The sequence below is a fragment of the Pseudoliparis swirei genome, unplaced genomic scaffold, assembly GCF_029220125.1.
Source record: "Pseudoliparis swirei isolate HS2019 ecotype Mariana Trench unplaced genomic scaffold, NWPU_hadal_v1 hadal_32, whole genome shotgun sequence".
In the NCBI taxonomy this organism is placed as follows: domain Eukaryota; kingdom Metazoa; phylum Chordata; class Actinopteri; order Perciformes; family Liparidae; genus Pseudoliparis; species Pseudoliparis swirei.
The window spans coordinates 140,182-158,503 of NW_026613268.1; the positions used below are offsets into that span (position 1 = coordinate 140,182).

Sequence of the window (18,322 nt, forward strand, 5' to 3'; positions counted from 1 at the left end):
GCATCTCAATGTCACAGGGGATGGGTTCCAGTCTCTTGTGCTTTTCCCCAACTTCCGTAAATTTTCTGTTCACTCCTCCAGGGATGAAACGAATTGCCTCTGAAGTGGACGCCAACTCACAAATGGCCTTTGAAGTGGACGGCATCTCACTGTCACAGGGGAAGGGTTCCAGTCTCTTGTGCTTCTTACTCTGTGGGATTTCCTCATCTTCCGTAAATTTTCTCTTCAGTCCTCCAGGGATGAAACGAATGGCCTCTGAAGTGGATGCCAACTCACTAATGGCCTTTGAAGTGGACGGCATCTCAATGTCACAGGGGAAGGGTTTCAGTCTCTTGTGCTTCTTACTCTGTGGGATTTCCTCATCTTCCGTAAATTTTCTCTTCAGTCCTCCAGGGATGAAACGAATGGCCTCTGAAGTGGATGCCAACTCACTAATGGCCTTTGAAGTGGACGGCATCTCAATGTCACAGGGGATGGGTTCCAGTCTCTTGTGCTTCTTACTCTGTGAGATTTCCCCATCTTCCGTACGTTTTCCCTTCACTCCTCCAGGGATGACACTATTGTCCCCAGAGCTGGACAGCAAACTATTGTCACTGTGAATGGGGTCCACTTGCCCACTTTCCCCCCTCTGTAGGCTTTCCTCATCTCCGATTTCTTCTCTTTTCACTTCTCCAGGGACGATGAACTTCTCAGCTTTGAAGAGTTTTCCAAATTCGTTGCCCATCATAACTGAAGATGGCTGAAGACCTTTCTAATAACTCTAGTGTGTGTTGCTGCAAAGCTGGAGTAAATATGAGGGAAAGGACACCGAGTGTTATAGATCTGTAAATTCAGTGGCTTTGATGAATGGCCTTATGAGGTCACAGTCTGTGACATCACAGTGTTTTGGAATATGCAAATGAGGGGCTTTGAAGAAATTCTGTTTACAAGTAAAGATGGAGGTATCCACTGAATACATTCATACAATGCATAACATACTATGTGTACAAGCATTCAAATCAAATTTACTCGTTAAAAGTACCGGTTTAGCACCGGTATTTCACTGTTTCCGTTTTTGTTTTGTTTTTTTCTCCACGAAAATACGGAGCAGAAATAAATTTAAACTACTGGATTAGTCAGTAGGGTTTCCTCTTCTGCCTCCTTCCTTCCGTCTGCTCCTCCGCATGCAGAGAAAAATAGGGGCGTGGACGTGGCTGCAGGCATTTGCACTTACGTCAAGAGAACCTGGGCGCCTAATGCTCTCCAGGGTTCAGACCAGCTGTTTGGCCGGCGCAGGCACCGTTGTCGGAGGCATGTAGGAACAACCTTCCTACTGTCCCAGTGAAATCAGGGGACCTGCTCTACAGGCGCAGCAGCGCACGGTGCAAGCCGGTTAGACCAGGCAGCAGTTATCTGGTCTTCGCAGGACCGTGTCCACACCCCGCAGACTCGGGGGCGCCACGTCTTGACTTTCTCAGGCTGAGCCCAGCAGACATCCTTCGTGTGGTCTCCAGAGGAGATCGGCTCATGTCTGTCGACTTAAGGGAGGCCTTTTGTCAGGTTCCTAGAATGCTTCAGACGGTTGCTCTGTTATGCTTTCCAAAGCCGTTATTCCCAGGCTTCTTCCATGTGGACTTCCCCAGGAGTTTCTACAAAAGGGGCATTACTGCCGCCCTGCAATCACCAGGGCGTGAGGAAACTGCCATCCTGGACGATCTGGCTGATATGTGCGCCATACCCATTTAGGGCCACACAGTGCATTACTTGCACTCTCTCACGCCGCCGGTTGGGCCTTCGTGAACAAACAACTGTCTGAGCCATTCTCAGAGCATAACCTTTATTGGTGTAGCTCTAGATGCAGCCACTAAGCGGGCCTGGCCCACTCAGACAGGTGGACAGCATCCTCTGCAGCCTTCCCTCTGAGGGGCAGATGGCTGTCTTTATCCCTCTTCTTGCCTATCGGGTAAATTGACAGCTGCATCAGCTGTCTTACACTCTTTCTCACGCTGCCCGGTTGGGCCTTCGTGAACATAAAGAGTTTTCTGAGCCATTCTCGGAGCATAACCTTCATTGGTATAGCTCTAGATGCAGCCACTAAGTGGGCCTGCCCGTCACTCAAGCAGGTAGGTACTCTGAGGGGACAGGCAGTGGTCTTTATCCTTTTTTCCTTGCCTATGGGGCAAATGCTTGGGCTGCTGTCGCGGCGCCCTTCGCATGGAGGGTCTAACAGCCTTCGCCAGGGGCCACAGGCACAAGATGGGGGTCACAGTGGTGCCCTCGGCTCTATCCCCGTAGAGGGTGAGAGCATACCCGTCAGAGGGTATCCCCAGGGAAGGGGTCCGCCCCACCGGGAGGTCGCCACGGCAGACTCCCGCCTCTCAAAGTGGGGCGCAGTCTGGCGGTACAGGACTTCCAGAGGACAGTCTATTCGCGACACTTGGGTCTGGAGCCACAGGCCATGCACCTAGCCATACTTGGGAGGGAATATGTACTTGTTGGGCGAGACATCGCCTCAACCACGTGTTGGCTTGAACCTCCAGGGGCCTCTAGGGCTGCAGAGCTGCTACGAAGCTCCCGTGCCCTTCTGATTTTTCTTACTCCGGTAACCCTTCACCTGACCATTTGTCGGGCGAGGTAGCGACCAGGAGAACGGAACCAGGGCGTTCCCCACATTTCCGCTGATCTTGCCAACTACTCGGGGTCTTCAACAGGGCCACCGAATTTTGCTGGTGGCCCCCGTCCAGCCAGGACTTGGTTCCCTGGCTGCACAGACTTCGCTGTGACGCCACGGTGCCTCGCTGACATGCGGGACCCCTAGCACAGCTAGATGGTGGGACCTGCCATCCCGATCCCGGCCGTGCCCAACAAAGGGCTTGGCCGCAGGAGAGCAGAAGCAGCTGAACAGAATCAGTCCAAAGGACTATTCTGAACGCCAGAGTGCCATCCGTCTACAAGACGTGCAGACCGGCCGCTTCCCGACCAGCGGACGGAGGGACCCAATGCGGTGCCCTCGTGCCTACGGTACTCACGCCTCCATCATCCCTTCTAGTTAAGGGCATGTCTGCCTCTATCCTGAGGGCCTACATAGCTGCCATTTCAGGGCAGCATGCTAAAGCCGACAATGATGCGGAACAGCCACAGGCTGGTGTCCCTCTTCATAAGGAGGGCCTCAGTGACTATCCCCTGAGCCCCGAGGGCTCCTCCAGGATTTGCCGGGTACTGGACACCCTATGCTCGCCTCCCTTCGAACCCTTGGCAGAGGCAGAGCTGTGGTTGCTGTCGGCAAAGACCTTTCATCCTTGCCATAACTGCGGCAGAGCAAGTAGGCAAGCTACACGCCCTGTCGGTCAATGAGCCTTGTCTGAGGGGAACTCAGAGGGCTCGGGTGTCACACTGCGGCCTAAAGCAGTGGCTTCCCCCAAAGGTGCTGGCACGCTCGGGTCTCAACCAGCCTGTCCAGCCTGCACAGCTTGACCACCATAACTAGTCAGTTAGGGTGGATCTAAGAAGGGCTATGCCACTGCAGAACAGTGCCTGTTCCACTAGATAGTGGAGGCCATTGCCTGTGCATAGGTGGTGAACGTCCGTGCTCTGCCATCCAGAGCAGGGTGTTGTTCTACCAACAGCGTTCCCATATCACGGGCGACCCGAAGAGGTATGCCGGTAGGGAATATAGGTGCATATGTATGCAACAGCCTCAGGGGCATCGTTGCGCACATTCACCAGAGACTACAGAGTGAACGGGAACACCCTCCATGCTTTGCGGGTGGTCCAAATCCTCTGCTTGAGTCATATGAGGTAGTTTCCTTGGGATTCCTCGTGACTCTGTTGATATAAGTCATCCAGTGCTAAGCACCGCCTCTGGCGGTCAGGAAGGATGAAATAGAACGCAAGTTACGTATGTAACTATGGTTCTATGAATCCTGGATGACCGCCAGAGTTCTTAGTCACTCGGAATCTCGTGAGTTCCGAAGAAGATTCCGAGAACTGATCTCGGGATGACACCGGAACTTATACCCGGTGGGCGGGTCATCCGAGGTCACGGGTGACTTTGTCGTTATTAATACTCGACCTGCTATGCGCAAGACGGAAGATATCCAGTGCTAAGCACCGCCTCTGGCGGTCATCCAGGATTCATAGAACCATAGTTACATACGTAACTTGCGTATTACCTTGTGTCCTTAAGATTCACTTGTTGGTTCATAATTGACAGTAAAAGGGAATATTACTAAATAGTTTTGTTGTGCATACTGTGATATTCTGATCTCAGGTTCAAACTGCACCATCTTTTCATTAAATACATTTGAGAAGTTAAAAATGTCCCTCGATTTAGGTCTCAGCTTGTCATGCAGGGGTGATAGTGCGTCCCAAAGCCAGACCAGTAGAGAACCACTGCCCCAGACCAGTGGAGAACCACTGCCCAGACCAGTAGAGAACCACTACCCAGACCAGTAGAGAACCTCTGCCCCAGACCAGTAGAGAACCTCTGCCCCAGACCAGTAGAGAACCACTACCCAGACCAGTGGAGAACCATCTGTCTCAACTGTGACAAAGCTTTTAAGAAAGTTAATGTAATAATGTTTGTTTGATCTTTGATAAAGTAACGTGGGTTAAAATAAATATAATGAAATTAAATAGATTTATTTTATAATATTAAATACATTTGCATATATAGTTATACATTTATATAAGTACACCTAAATATACAATAAACAAATGCAATGACAGTTATTTAACAATATGTTCTGGAGTAGTTAGAATTATACCGTGTTAGTGACAACCGGCCCTTTGAGGGCAGCCATGAGGCCGATGTGGCCCTCGGTGAAAATGAGTTTGACACCCCTGTTGTAGGGGATAGGGCCGAATACGCGTGGCCCCTTTAAGAGAAGGGACGTTGCCATGGTGACACCAGAGACACCGCAGAGCCGACCGGGGTTACGGTTTAAGAAGCGGCCGTGTTAACTGGCGACTTTGAACCGACCGAGTCCGTCGTTGTAGCTACAGAAAGCCGTTGGAAATAGGAAGAGAACACGTACCGTCCCTCGTGAATGCCGCACTGTTTAATTCATATAGCAGCTATATTATATATACATATATACTATATATATGTATATACGTGTGTATATATATGTGTATATATATATATATATATATATAATATTTGTGAGTGGAGTGGAGCGAAGAGGAGGAGGAAGGGGATGAAAGGGAGGAAGAAAAAAGGAAGCGACACACACAAACATATACACTTACACAAGCACACACACATCTCCAAACGCACACAAACACATGTACACACACCTACACACGCACAGACACATAAACACACATACACTTAGACACGCACATGCATACACACACGTACAACCACACTTACACACATGCATATAGTCACACATGCACACACATAAATATACACACACATACGGAGATGAGCTGCTCCCGGTACAGCGCCACCAGGCTGGAGGGCAAAGACACGCAATGAGACCACCGGGACCGGAGAGACGGAACAGCGTCAACAAGGAACTACAAGGAGGCTACAGCGCGTGTGGATGTTTGTTGTTGTTGTTGTTGTGGTCACTGTTGAGCCAATGCTGCAACCTGTGCACGATGAAACACAATCGGGCTACACACAACACGCACCACCTGCATGAGACTTGATGTCGGTGCTCACCGACTGACAATTAACTGTTTAGGAACATCCAGGACAGTGAATGCTATATAAACACAATAGTTGTGTTATTGTAAATCATCTGTTTAAATATGTAACACACAGATTGTGTTGACTGTGCTGACACAGTGACTGTGTTGGAAGCGTCTTTGACCCGATTCTTTCTTCTTCTTCTTCTTCTTTTTGTTTTTAGGCGGCTGGCATCCAAACTGGTGCATTACCGCCACCTACTGCCTTTCTTTGCGAACTATAAATATCTAGCACTTTATCCCCTCAAAAAGAAAAGAAAAGAAATTAAAATAAACTAAACTAAGAAGGGAGCCATGTCAACTTCAGTGCCCTAAATTCTTTTATTCAACCCTGTCTCCTTCAGATACTGCAGCACCCTTCCTGCCCCCAAGGATAATGCATCCCTCAATTGCACCCCTCCTACTGCCAGCCTCCTCTTCAACCTGCCTCGCTCGTTTCTAAATTTCTGGCAATGCCACATGACATGATCCACCGTTTCTGCTGTCTTGCAGTACTCGCACAGTCCGGTTGGGTGTTTTTTAATTAATTGCATTGTTTAGCTTTGTATCTCCAATCCTGAGTCTAGTCAATATGTTTTCTTCTCTAGTGCTAAATATTGTTGTCCTCCCCTTGTTAACATCCTTCTGAATAGTATACAGATGTCTTCCTGTGCCTCCTGCCTCCCAACTGTGCTGCCATTCCTTAATAATGTTTATTTTTATTTGTGATTTAGCTTCTGACAGAGATATAAATGTATGTTATGTTATTGCTTACCGTATCTTAAACTCAACAATCAGAGGAGCTTCCCGAACTCCGCGTTCCCACCCGAAGGTTGTGTTATGTGTTTGGGGAGTCTGATAAGGAAGTGATAATAAACCAGACGGAAGGAATATGTCAACTTGTCCTCAGTTCCACTTCTCCTTTGTTGTTGTGTGTGTGTGTGATAAGCTTTTGTCGTATCTTTCTTCTTGGGGTTTCCGTCGGCGCAGTTTGAATGAGGACTTGTTGGAAAAGAAGTTTCGAGAGACCCAGCACTCCAAGAATACAAAGTTTATTCTTTAGAGTACAAAGTAAAAACAGACGCGTTCAGCGGCTGGGAATCCACGGGTCGTGTATCAGGAATTCAACGGAGATATGTGTGTCTTCAGCTTATATACCCAAGAGACAGAGGGAGGTCCCATGTTCGATTCTATAGGTTCCCAAAGAATCCCCATAGCCCCCTTCCTCTCCGCACGTTGGCCACCAAATATGGATCTATGGCGCGTTCCTGCTGTGAACTGTCGCGCCAGCTTGATGACAAAAGAGCTTTTCCCTCCAAATATGCTTGAGGCCTTGTAGGCCTCAGATCTATAAACTAGCTGTATCTTTTAAGAGTAATATGAAAATACACGACATATTCCCCCCTCGAGAGTTGATAGACTCTCGCCAATAAACAAACAATCAATGCAAACATACAGGTGTATTATCATGACAAAAATACCACCCCGTCCTTCAGTAAAGTTCCAACATTACTGTGACTGTATGAAGTGTAAAAGTGGTGTAAAATGAAGTATTACATGTGAAATTGAAAAACCTGTCAGGCAGTTATCTTAGCAATGTAGACAGGAAAATTATTTCACGGTCCCTCTGCCTAGGCGACCCTAAATTAAACTCCATACCACTGAAATCAGAAAGGTTTTAGCAAATTGTGTAGGGAAATGGTTTTTTAGCAAATACATCAGGAATTCCTCAGTAAATAATAACAAAATAATGATGTCCAGGGGTCCGGCTGGTCATCCCATTGGACCTTTCCCCCAGACCTCCTCCTGCCTGTTCCCCCGCTGTCCCTAAATGTCCCACCGAATAAACACTTGAGATTCCATTATATTTACCAAAGAACAGAAAATATCGTTTCCCCCACAATTAACACCTAAACAAGAAAATACATTCGTAATTTTGATAATGACAAATCTACAAGAATACACAAGAGTATGTAACACTTTAGCTCTTCAGCAGCTGGACTCGGTTCTTGAGGACGTCTTGACTCTGGTGGTTGTTCCACCAGTCTTTGTCCAGAGTCTTGTAGGCCACTGGTATTGTTCATGTTTGATATAATCGACTCCATTCCACCCAGGGAGTCCTTCAGCACTCCATCCTCCCCTGTTGTCTCCCCCGTTGTTCTAGAATGACAGAAGAGACGACCAGTATCCGTGCATACACAACAGACACAAATCAGACATCAACACAGATTAACACTTTTATGAGTAAATGTAAAATTATAAAACATATCGTTCCTTTAATATATATGGCTTTCAGTGTTGACAGGATGGATTTTTCTTCTATTTTTTTTTTTACAGCTTTTGTCTGGGGGATTGATGCATTCCCCCCTAGTATCACTAGTGATACTATGTGAACTCTAAGTCCTAAACCGGGCCGCTCACTCCCAACGGGTGAGTCGTAAAAAGAACACTTGTAATCTCCCTGATCTTCCGGTTGAGGTTGTCGTATATGCAGACTGCAATCTCTCTTAATCTCCCGTCTCCTTCTGTCAGTGAGTACTGTAAACTTCCCTGCTGGTAGTTTCCCTTCTAGGTCTATAACCCTGCCACGGCTATCTTCCCACTCAACTCTACGTTTCCCGTTTCTTCTGTCTACTCCGGGGCACTTGCACGGAAGCTGAACTGACTTTCCCAAGGTCACTTCAACCCTGGTCCTTGTAACGGTTTGGTTTAAGCCTTTTCCTAACGGGTCTCGGCTCCTCTGTCCCCCCACCTCTCTGAGTTGTCCTGTCGTGGGCTCACTCCTCTGTGAGACCCCAGGAACATCACAGCCAACCGAGCTAGGTCTTGCTGTATCTGGGACATGTTGGATGACAATATCGCGATACCCATTTCCCTGCCCATCTCCTGTGCAAACGTCTCCGGCATCATCAGAAGTGTGTACAGGAACATCAACATTATCTTCTTCCTGGACGGCCTCTCCTTCTGAATTCTGACTCTGTGGATTTTCATGCATCCTCCTGTCTGGCGCATGTTCTCCCGCATCGTTGTCAGGCTCCCTCGAGCCTTCAACCCCTCGAATCTGTGACTGTGTCGCTTCCTCTCCAGGTGCTTTGACACAATGTGATAAGTGGTACCACGTTGGTGACCCCTTGACCTGGACCGCGGTTCCCGTACTGCGAATCACCTCGAATGGTCCTTCACGGTTCAGTATACCACTTCCTTCTGAATACCTTTTACGAACACCTTGTCTCCAGTCTGCACTGTGTTCCTGGTTTGCTCTTGAGCTCTGCTTGTCCCTCCTGTCTTGCCTGCCTGGCGGAAACATATGTGGATATTCTTTTATGTAGATTAACCATATATGTAACATACTTTTGCATTTCATCTTCTAAAAGGGCCAAGCTTGGTCCTTTCCCACTTGTCCGTAGACAAGGCGTTGGCATCAGCCTTCTGTAACCAACTCATGCGGTGTCATGTGTAAATCATGAGTTCACTCGAGCGACATACCATTAACGCCAATGGCAGTGCTGCCACCCAATTCAAACCCGTGTGCTGACATATTTTGACAATACGATTTTTTAGAACACCATTCATTCTTTCGCACATCCCTTGACTTTGCGGATGGTAGACTGCACCAAGGCGCTGTTTAATTCCTAGTTTTTGCAAGATCAATTTCACCGTTTTGTCCACAAACTCTTTCCCATTGTCTGAGGATATTCGGTCTGGGAGCCCCCATCTGCATATGACCTCTTTACACAAGAACTTGGCAACTGACTGAGCATCTTTACGTTTTGTCGGGCATGCTTCCGGCCATCGGGAAAATCTGTCCACAACGACCAGCATGTATCTTTTACCGTCAATTGGTTTGATCATGTCCACGTAGTCCACCACCAGTTCTCGCATTGGACCTCTTGGGGTTGGAATGTAACCTGGTGGGACCGTCACTCCGCTCCGAACATTGTTTTTTAGACAAATTGTGCACCTGCCTATCACATAATCAATCTGTTGAAGCAAATAAGGTGCCCAGAAACCATATTCCTTTGTGATTTTTCTCTTGACTTCCCCCCTTGCCACGTGAGCCATACCATCGCCTCATGAATCATTAGGCCCAACAAGTCCGGTGGTGCGATTATCAGTCCCTCATGATTTCTCCAAAGTTCGGTAGAATCTCGGGTGGCACCCCGCTCTACCCACAGCTGTTTGTCCGTTTCCGGGCGGCTTCCTGTATCAAAATTACATCTTTGAGTGTTATTTTGTCTTCCAAGTCACTTCATGAGTGACGAGCAGGATTTGCCCACTTTGTTTGCTCCTGTGACTGCTTTGGCTGCTTGTCTGCCGCTCTGTTCCCTTTTGAAATCTTTGAAGCATCCTTTTTGTGTGCTGCACATTTGGCTATAGCTATTTCTTTGGGCTTCATCATAGCGTGCAGCAGTTTCATGATCTGGGCGTGATGTTGTATTGGAGACCCATCCGTTTTCTTGAATCCTCGGTTCTTCCATACGGATCCAAACAGATGACACACATTATGCGCATACGCAGAATCGGTGTATATTGTCACTCGCTTTCCTTCGGCCATCAAACACGCTTCAGTCAGGCCCCTGAGCTCTGCAAGCTGCGCCGATGCCGGCTGTGGTATCACTTCAGCTTTTTCAACAGTGAATCCGGTTCCTTGGGCTACTACCACGGCGTATCCAGCACTCAACTTGTCGCCAATACGATAACAGGAGCCGTCCGTCCAATACTCCAGGTCCACCTCACTCAACGGGAGGGCTTTCAAATCCGACCTCAGTCTGGAGTATTTCTCTGCTTCATGAACACAATCGTGTGGCTCCCCGTCCTCTGGAGTTGGCAAATTTTCCGCTGGATTTGTCGTGACACACCTTACGAGAGTGACATCCTCCTGCTCTAAAAGCCTATGATAGTCTCTGAGCCTAGACATAGTCAAATTGTTCTTTCCATAGTTCAAAAGATTTCTGAGACTATGATGTGTAAGAATTGTCACCGGGTACCCCATGGTCACTGATGATGCTTTACTGTACATTAGAGAAACCCCCACCATTGCCCTGTAGCATAGTGGTAGTCCTAACTCTACTTCTGAAAAAGCAGTGGAGTAGTAGGAAATAGGTTGAGGCCCTGTTCCCGTCCCTGTTGGCTGACAAAGGACTGCACATGTATGTTTACCCCCAATGGATGTAGATACATATAGCACGAAATTCTTGGAGTAGTCGGGAAGAGCCAAGGCCGGAGCCTCCTGCAATCTCTTTTTTGTCATTTCAAATGCCCAAAGGCCATCGTGCGTCCAAGAAAGGTTGCAGTGGAGTTTAGCATTTCCAGTGTCCTTGATCATAGCTCTCAACGGTCCCGTTAAGCTGGCATACTCCTCAACCCACGCTGAGGAATACCCTGCAATGCCAAGGAATGTCATCATCTCTCGGACTGTTCTGGGTTTTGGAGCCGTTCGAATGGCTTCCAGATGAATTTCAGAGATGCTTCGGTGTCCCATCGTGATTTGTTGGCCCAAATATGCCACCTTCTCCTGGCAATATTGTAGCTTTTTCAGAGAGGCCTTGTGTCCTTTCTCTGCCAGTATTTGAAGCAGTTTAATTGAGTCTTTATGGCATGTGTCCTCATCAGTTGAACAAATGATAATGTCATCCACGTACTGAATCACAGTACTTTGTATCACCTGATCTATCCCGACCAAATCGTCTTTCAATATTTTGTTGAAGATGTGAGGACTGTGTTTGAAACCTTGTGGCAGTCTCTCATACTCGTATGATTGTCCATTGTATGTGAAACCAAATAGGCCTTGACTCTCTTTGCTTAGTGGTACGCTGAAAAATGCACCACATAAATCTACCACTGTGAAGTGTGACGCGTTTGCAGGGATTTGGTCTAGCAAGGTGTGTGGATCTGGCACCTCTGCTCGAAAGTCAGTTACCGCTTCGTTCACTGCTCTCAAATCATGTGTCAGACGATAAGAATTGTCTGGCTTCTTCACTGGCAACAAAGGCGTGTTGCTCTGGGGGTTCTGTGTTATCCTCAAGACACCTGCCTTCAGAAGTCCTTCAATCTGTGGTGCGATTCCTCGGATTGCCTCTTCCTTCAGTGGGTACTGGTTTTTCCAAGGTGGACTGGCTCCTGGTCTGAGTTCAGTTCTTACTGGTTGGGCTGACTTTACCAGTCCAATATCAGTACTATGTCGCGCCCATAAATCTTCTGGAACTTGTTGTAACATCTCTTCTCTTAATGCATCCGAGTCCAGTTTGACACTGCAAATTGATTGTGTGTCATCCTCGCAGTTTGTGGCTGTCCTCGCCTTGAGCCGAGATCATAATCTTGATGAATCGCTGATCCTCGCTCCTCCAAATGGCCTGATTTTCTTTTAGGGTGTGAACACAGCTTCTTCAGCTTCTGCCATCATTTCTCCTATCTGCTTCGCGTGTGTTCCTCATTTACCAACAAGGTCACATGCGGCACACTCCTTGTGATATCAAACTCTCTGTTCACGTAGTCGTCCGGTGTATCTTCATTGCTGCTCCTTGTGGTCCCACAATTATGCAGCCTGAATTGAGTTGGACTTGCTTTGGTTGGTGGCTTAGCCATTCTTCTGGGTTGGGTTGGGCGTTTTTGTCGAAGTACTTGAGCGTGCAGTGAAGTGGATTCTCTGGAAGTTTCGCATTGGGCATGTTGGCGATGATAAATTTCTCCCACAACTTGGCAGGTGCCACAAGGTCTTCCTGGAGGTTTCCGATCCAGAATACTGTAGGTGCTTCCGTCTCTGTTTTCATCACTGATTGATGAAAGATATCGTTTGGTATTTCAACCAGACAGCCGTCTGGAGTACACTTTATTGTACACTTCAACCTACATAACGCATCTCTTCCCAACAGCGCTATAGGTGTCTGTTCAGAGACCAATATGGGTAGTTTGATCTTTACTTCCTGGTAGCTGAGATCAACTGGCTCTGTAAGAGGGATCAGCTGTTTTACTCCCTCAAACCCGATTGTCCGGATCCATTGGCCAGACATGGGGAGATGTGTAGCATCTTTAGGCCGAATACAGGTGAAAGCCGCTCCGCTGTCTACCATCACTTCCAATGGTCGATTATTTATTTTCACCTTTATCGTTGGATCTTTCTCCGGGCCTGATACTACCAGCTGGCACCTCCCCTTCGAGTCTTCCGGGCACCTCTATAGCCCTGGTTCCGGGCCTCTGTCAGGGTTTACTGGTCCGTGGTTCGCTCCGGATTGGCCCCTGTATCCTCCTCTGGGATTTCCTCTATTATTTCCTCTGAAATCTCCTTGGTTACACTCCCGGGCGAAATGGCCAAGGGCTCCACACGTATAGCATTCGTCTGAACGCTGTTGGGAATTGGGATTATACCGTCCTCCTCTTCCGCGATTTCTTTGATTTCTGCCATTCCAGGGTTGTTCTTGGTTGTAATCTGCCCGTGGGTAGAAAGTGCGGAGCTACTGGAGATTGCTGTAGCTGCTGGAACTGGGCCTGGTATGGCTCTGATGTCAACACAGGTTGAGTTGGTGGTGCCTGACTCTGCATAACCAACGCTTGCTTCCTCTCTGTCCTCTTTGTTTCTACGAGTTGTATATTGTTCAATTTCCTGAGGGTTTCTTGTTCCTGACCCTTGATGTCCTGGTCTTTCTTCCTGTACAGCTCCACCTGGTGTGCAATATGATCAGTGTACACTCTTCTTTCCATGCTCCCAAGCCCAACCACTTCTGCCAATTTGCTTCGTACTGGCAGCGGCAAACCCAGCAGGATCTTGCCTCTCAACACTGACTGGTCCATGCGACTCAAATCCGGATCATTCCCTGTGACATTCCTCCACGTTTGATGAGTTCTTGACACATACGCTCTTGGGTTCTCAGCCTCTCCCAGTGGTTCAATCAAGATGTTGTCGGGATGCACATTTGTCGGAAATGTCTCCTTTAGTGCCCTACACAAGCGACCTCTGCTTGCCGCGAACAGCTCTGAGTCATTTACAGCCGTTCCCACGTACCGCGCCAGTCCAGCTTTTTCTAGGATTTCTCCCATGCCGTGGACCCCAAGGAGATTAGCCAGGAGTCTTTTGATGTCTCCCATTGCTGGCTGTGAGCCAATCATGATTTCTTCCAGTTTTGCAATCCAAGGATGTGCTCCGTCTTGAATAATGGGCAGTTTTTCCAGTATATTTGACATATCGGTGTTCAGCAATGGCTTATACTCCAGATTCTGGCCTCGGACGATCACTGGGCACATTGTCTTGGGCGTGGACTGTTTCCTAGGGCGCAATCTGTTCTTCATGCCTGATTGCCTTGAGTCTTCTCTTTGTAAATCTTCCTTCTGTATCTGCAACTCTTCCAACTGCTTTATCAGCTTCCTTTGTTCTTTCTGTCTTTCAGTTTTCTTCAAGTCACGGAGAAGCCGGTCGATGCTTACTTCAACCTCTCTCACAGTCCTCTGTGTATCCTCTTCATCGCTGTCCTCCTCTTCATTGTCTTGAGTGGTTCTATCTCCTCTTCTTTCCGCTCTAGCCAGCGTCCGCTTGACTTTAGGATCGTATCCCCCCACGTCCTCTTCTTCATCACTCTCGTCGATTTCTTCATCTCTCAATTCCCCCAATCGACCTCAGTCTCCCAGTCAGTTGTCTTCTTCCTTCCGGAATTTGGATCGTTGTTATGGTTGTCTCCGCTCGTCCTCTCTCGGTTATTTGGTCCTCACTGTCTCTGACCAGATAAGATCCTTCTGACTCATCACTGGGAGCTGCGGATAAACCCTCTTGGGCTTCTTCTCTTCTTCATGGCGCGGCCGTCTTTTACTGGATTCATATGTGAGAAAGTTGGATCGGTGTCGGTCAGCAGTTTCTCAGTTTGTTTCGTATTTTGCTCTATTTCTTCCGCGATTTATCTCTTTTCTTGATGGTAGCATTCCTGAGCTTCTGTCCTTCTTCTTCAAATAACTGAAGGATGCCAAGCTCCACCAGTCTCTTCTCTTTGCGTCTTCCTCCCTTTGTGCCTTTCTTTTGGCCTGCCTTGTATGTGGACACAAGTACCTTCATCACGTTAATCACGTCTGGGTTGAGTGTCCCCTCCTTGGGCCACGGTTGGTCAACCTGGGGCCATCGTTTTGACCATTTCTTGGATATCTTTGCGATGTTTGCGATGCCGCTGACCAAAGGATTGTTTTTCTGTACTACATCAACTGGAGTAGATACCTTTGGCTCTTTGGTGACATTTTTCCCCATTATGACGGCTTCCTTACGCACTGTTATTATTGTATTGTTTATTGCAAGCTCAAAGTACTTCAATTAACCAATTAACAGAAATCAATTAACAAAAACAAATCAATTAACCAATCAACGAATTACTCAAATCAACAAGAATTAATCCATCAACCAATTAACGAATTAATCAAATCCAGACTCCCCCCTTTTATTAATGAGATTGATTTGTCTCTGCCAAAATACCAAAGGCTCACAGGCCCAACCTTGAGTAATGTATGTGCTAATCAACACAGCAAGTGCATACCCTCGTTCCTGACACCAAATGTCAAGCAGAGGTTTGCCCACTGTCATCAAATGTGGTCTTGAACTCTTCTAGCAATGTCCGTGTTGAATCACCATTCAGCACATATCAAAACAAACACTGCATAAAAACATAAGCAAAGCAAAATAAAGAAAAATAAAAATGAAAAGTAAAAAAAAAAAAAAAAAATTATGAAAATTAAATAATAATAAAAAATAAAAATAATTAGAATTAAAAATTAAAAATTAAAATTACAAATTAAAAATAAAATTAAAGATTCAAATGAACAAATTAAAAATTAAGTAAATAAAATGAAACCGTATTTGTCAGCCGAGTTTCGACCAACTATTATGTACCCCAATTTAATTAAAATTGTACTTGATCAGTCAGCCGCCAAGCCTTCATGTGTTTACCTAGATCAATGTTCTACAGTTTCACCAATGTATGCAGCTTTACAATGTGTATCATGAATATCTGACTTTGACTCGAATATATCAACACAAATGAAAAAGCTTGTGGAGTGAAACATGTACCGGCCTTTGTTGCAGACTGTCCAGCAGGTGGTGCCAAACGTCAGTGGCCACGCCCCCGGCCTGGCCCTTGGTGTTAACTGGTTCTTTGTCCTCTTTTAGCCCAAATCTCATTCGTCATCAAATGAGTAAAAGAAAAGAAATATGAAATGGTTAGGTTCTATCAGCATGTAACCTTATGTTTAACAGACTGTGTTCTCCCCGGAATGCATGGCTTCCATCTGTGTAACCCAACACGTTCACCCCGTTCCCCCCACCCGTGCACTAGATGTAAGGAGTGAGATGAGTATGTTTGCCCACTAGATGGCGATGACTAGTCGACCACCACGTGTTCGTTCCCCGTGGGACTCTCGCGAGAGCACGAGTCAGTCCTCTACTCTTTTTTGTCTTTTTTATTTCGACGATCTTATTAACTAGTTAGTCTCCTCTTCAGGGAACTCACGTTTGTCTTTACGTTCTCTTATAGAATAAAAATGCACGGCGTGATTTAGAGTTTATTGAAAACTCACGCCCCACAGCAACCAACGCACACACGCCAGCAGGCTGCGCACACACACACACACACACTGGGTGCAGATCCTCCGGCAAGTAATTGTCCCCACCTTTTTATTTCCTTTGTGCTTTTGCCAAAAGATTAGTTATGTCTACCATTCACACGTTTAGCATGCTCTTGCCGCTTGTTCCTCTCTTAAGGTTTAATTTCTGCTACCGTCCGAGACTTTATTTCCGATGAGAGGCTGCTTCGTGCATTTATTCGTCAATAACCGCAGAGTGGGAGCATACAATCGTACTTTATTTCTCAATCTCGTTAAGCCAGTACTAATTTCTTTAGACTATGTTCTATCCGATTTAAGCAGCTCTATGATCATTTTCCTTTTAGGTCCTTTAACCTTCTCTCTTCTTATTCCCTTTGTTCCAAACGTGATCAGGCAATGTGCCTACACGTCGCACTACTTATCTCTGTTTCCCTGACTACGCGCAATGTTATTTTAGCGATCAACTTTCCCGCGTCTTAACGTTAAAACAAATCAAAGGCCTTATTTTCGGATAACTGCACTTACTAATTAATACACCTCAATAACATTCGCTATTTTACCACTATTACTTTATTCCGAAAAAACTTTTCCCTCTCAATTCAAACGCCACACTTCCTCCCCGCACTCAAATATGCAGGAAAAATAAAAATATCGTTCGACACGGTGAAATTATTCTTGAACCACGGCTCACACACAGACTGCACTTTAATGAACCAGCATCTCAATGACGTCAGCAGATGCTCACCGTGTTTGTCGTCCCCGAGTATTCTCACACGTGACTGTTCGTAGACGCCACTTGTCGTATCTTTCTTCTTGGGGTTTCCGTCGGTAGCAGTTTGAATGAGGACTTGTTGGAAAAGAAGTTTCGAGAGACCCAGCACTCCAAGAATACAAAGTTTATTCTTTAGGTACAAAGTAAAACAGGCGCCGTTCGAGCGGCTGGGAATCCACGGTCCGTGTATAAAGAATTCAGCGGAGATATGTGTGTTTACAGTTTATATAGACAAGAGACAGAGGGAGGTCTCATGTTCGATTCTATAGGCTCCCCAAAGAATCCCCATAGCCCCCCTTCCTCTCCGGCACGTTGGCCACCAAATATGGATCTATGGCGCCGTTCCCTGCTGTGAACTGTCGCGCCAGCTTGATGACAAAAGAGCTTTTCCCTCCAAATATGCTTGAGGCCTTGTAGGCCTCAGATCTATAAACTAGCTGTATCTTTTAAGAGTAATATGAAAATACACGACACTTTCAATAAAAGGTTGGACCAAAGGGGTGCTCGGCGGAATGTCTTGGAGGTCGTCGTGTTCAGAGCATAGGCGACTGAGCTTCCCCTTTGGCCAAAGCTTTGGTCAAAGATACTACGTTGTCTGTGATTCATTTCTCGCCTCCTTGACCGTGATAGAGAGGAAAAAAACCTATCATAACTTGGTGCCGTGACCCGGATCCCAACATACCCATCGGCTGGATTTTTCTTTTTCCTGCGGAGCCACTGACACCTGTGCAAGGCCCCGACTGATCATCGGATTAAGAGACCGCTCAGCAGTGGATAATAATTTCTACAGAGAGGAGATCCAGTCGTGGATTGACGGGATCCGGCGGATCGGAAGACAGAGGGAGACTGACCCAGACAAAGTACGTATGGTTTTGCCCTTTTTGCGAAAAATAAAGGTTGATTACGCGTCGTAAAATAAGCTTTTGCCCTTTTGCGAAAAATAAAGGTTGATTACGCGTCGTAAAAATAAGTGTGGTGAACTAATACATATTTGTGGGAGAACTATGTGTTTGTTTAGCTTTGTTTGTTTATATTTGTTTGTGAATGAATGCTGTGACTCTATTGAATCAGCGTCGCACGACCTGTTCAATTAGACAACCACAGATTGACAGGTTTGGGTAAAGAAACAAGGAAATGTACTAATACTATACGATCACACCATAAACAATGGGTAATTCTCACGGAAAGCCTGAAGGCGAATTTTCAGGCGACACATTGTTTATGTTCAAACAGGACTCAGATAGTGTGAAATATCTGGAAAAAAAATAATAAAAAAAATGAAAAATAAAATGGAAAACAAAATACGGCTTTTCCGGCGAACTAAAC

At 46.5% G+C, this 18,322-nt stretch overlaps 1 pseudogene; it reads left to right on the top strand.

Annotated features, from left to right (window-relative positions):
• The first annotated feature begins 15,685 nt into the window (after positions 1-15,685).
• The window catches only part of LOC130191287 (zinc phosphodiesterase ELAC protein 1-like), a 5,241-nt pseudogene continuing 2,604 nt past the window's right edge, over positions 15,686-18,322 (top strand).